Consider the following 3,325-nt stretch of genomic DNA (forward strand, 5'->3'; position numbering starts at 1 on the left):
TGAAAACGTCTCAATGTCAATTGCTTTGGAATGAATTCTTCTGTATGAAAAAAAAAGTTGTGCTGTAAAGTAAAAAAAAAATATTAGAGCAATTAAGAGAAAGAATAAGAACAAATCATTCTGGAAGAACGCAAAGGAAAATAGCTTTAGATACTTAAGTGACAATAGAATTTATTCTCATAATTGTTTTAATAGCTTTTGTATAATCCTCATCGCTATTATGAGATATAAAATGTATTTATCAAATCTGTAATCATTATGCCAAAAAATCTGAATTAGTGTAATATTTTGCATATTGTTAAAACTGTAACTTTAATTGTAAAAAAAAAATACCAGTATAGAACTCTTTGCTTTATAATATCATTTCTGTGATTAGGGAGATGACTTAGTGAGTTAAGTATTTGCCACATGAGCATTAGGGCCTGAATTCAGATCTCTAGCAACCATATAAAAGGTTGGGTATGGTGCATACTTGTAAATCTCAGCTCTCAGCACTGGGAGGATCCCAGGGGCAGTATAGAACTCTTTGCTTTATAATATCATTTCTGTGATTAGGGAGATGACTTAGTGAGTTAAGTATTTGCCACATGAGCATTAGGGCCTGAATTCAGATCTCTAGCAACCATATAAAAGGTTGGGTATGGTGCATACTTGTAAATCTCAGCTCTCAGCACTGGGAGGATCCCAGGGGTTTGCTGGCCAGCCAGTCTGACCAATTGGTGAGCCCTAGAATCAGTGAGAGGCACTGTCTCAAAACCTAAGGTTAAGCCTGATAGAGGAAGACACCCACTGTCAACCTCTGGCCTTTGCATGGGTGAGTGCACACACACACACACACACACACACACACACAATTTCCAAGTCTGAATCACTGCAACAGTTTTCAAAGTTTCAGTACAGTGTAACCAGTAGAAAGACTCTTAGATTTTGCTAGAAGTTGGCATGTATGTAGAATAAGCAGTTCAAATCAATATGGTGCTAAGGGTGATCAAAAAACAAATGTGAGTCCTGTCCTCAGTGGGCTGTAGGAGGCCAAAGTCAACCATACCATGTGCTATATATAAGTTCTGAGGAAAGAGTCTCTTCTAAAACCCACTAGACATTGTAAATGCATTATAAAATGGAGGGAGTTATAGGAGACACAGTGATTAATTGATACTATACAGGATTGTCTTCCGAGTCAGACAGATGCCATCTTCCTGAGCTCAACTGTGCCACTTGTCAAAGATCCTCACAGCTGGGCGTGTTGACTGCTCACTCACTGGCATAGAAAGAGGGGCAGGGAAATTTACAAGAGCCTCACTTGAGTATCCAGCCACATCTCCCAAACCATGATGAGCAAATCGGCCTTTATTGCACATGCCTTGAGGGAAAGGCTAGAATATAAAGGGTAGGGAAAATTAGGGGAGGGTCTCTCATCTTTTATGCCACTATAGGGAAGCATCATCCATGCTTTTGTGAAGACTTTCTGGTGTGACCTTAGGCTGGAACACCCCATTGCTCTGTGAATAAGCCCAATAAACTCATTAGTTTCCTAGATTACATTTTGGTAGATTCTTACCTCAGTTTGTCTTGGGAACAAATGAGGAGGGGGAAGATGTTTACACCCCCCAAGGAATTTTAGAAACAATTGATGAAGATCTAAAATAATAGCTAGAGCCGGGCTTGGTGGCCCACACCTTTGGTCCCAGCTCTTGGGAGGCAGAGGCAGGTGGATCTCTGTATGTTCAAGGTCAGTCTGGTCTACCTAGTGAGTTCCAGGACAGCTGGGGCTACAGGGACCCCTTGTCTCAAAAGAAACCCCCCCCCAAAAAAAGGGCTGAAGGTGGTGGTGCACACCTTTAATCTCAACATTTGGTAGGCAGAGGCAAGTAAATCTCTGTAAGTTCAAGACCAGCCTGGTCTACATAGTGAGTTCTAGGCCAGCTGGGGCTATAGGAAGACCCTGTCTCAATAAGACCAAAAGATAAATAAATAAACAGTAGCTAAAGAAAAGAGTTTAAAGCATTTGTATATTATCCAATCAGTGACCATAAAAATCCTTCTTAGTGCCCAAGTGCCATCTCTTTTCATGATCACACCATTACTCATGATGCTGTTTCAGTCACTGAGTCGCCTATGAACTCTAGCTTCCAGTGTTAGTCACCAGGGCTGCTACCCTGTCTCTTTCATGATGATTGTCTTTGGCTGTTTTCTATTAATAGAGCAAAATAACTGAGGCTGGGTAATGTATAAGGAAAAGGTTACTGCACCCACAGTTATGGTGAGATCCTCATAGCAAATGGAATCATGGTGGGAGGAGTATGTGAGGAAGACACCACATGGGGCAGGCAGCCAAAGTGACTCAAAGGTCAGGCTCACTTTGCTGTTGTTTGTGTTTTGCTTTGTATTTTTGAGACAGCGTCTCACAATGTAGACCAGGCTAGCCTCAAACTCACAGAAATCTATCTACTTGCCCCTGCTTCCTCAGTGTTGGGATTAAAGGCATGTACCACCACACCCAGCAATTTTTTCTTTCTTTTTTTTTTTTAAATAAAAACCTATTTTCCTAGAATCGTATTCATTTATGAGACCAGTATTCATTTTCCCAGGAGACAATGTCCCAATGACCTAATTACCTTGTACTAAAGCCTGACCTTTTAAATGGTCCACTGCCTGACACACAGTTTCCAGGACAAAACTGTTAGGAGGCTAACCACATCCAAGCCACAACCATAGAACAAGGCCTTCCCAGAATATTCAGGAAACTGTGAACAGTTATTTATTTTGTCAGAATAACTTTTCTGTTTGGAATGTTATGGTTTAAACGCAGACCAGCACATCATCTGAACACATCATTCTCTTTAGATTCAGATACTGGCATTGTAGGATGTCCTCTCTTTGGGGATAGCTACATGCCCATTTTTCAGACATTGCCATCAGTAGAAAGATAGGTGAGGTTTCAAGGGTGGAAAGAAGAAAATAAGGTTTCATTAGGGTCAGGATGCCAGGCCTGCATCTGGCCAAAAGCATATTTACAGGAAGGAAGAAGGTATTCATGAGAAGGCTCTGCTGGGTGGGAAGGCCATTGAAATTGGAAAGCAACAGTCTCAAAAGCTTAAGCCAGTCATAGCCACCACTGGAAGACTTCACAGAGCAGCCACGGAGGAGGTGGCTGGCAACCCCAGGTGACAGTGTGGGGGATGCACAATGTACATGGTGCCCGGCACCCACTGCAGTGGCCCTCAGGGCTAGTGATGGGAGGAGACACCATAGTTGGGAAATGAGCTTGTTTCACAGATATGTGACTTGATCTTCTTTAAATGGGATCATATTATATGTTAGG

This window comes from Nannospalax galili, unplaced genomic scaffold (assembly GCF_000622305.1).
Source record: "Nannospalax galili isolate Female #2095 unplaced genomic scaffold, S.galili_v1.0 scaffold46, whole genome shotgun sequence".
Lineage (NCBI taxonomy): Eukaryota > Metazoa > Chordata > Mammalia > Rodentia > Spalacidae > Nannospalax > Nannospalax galili.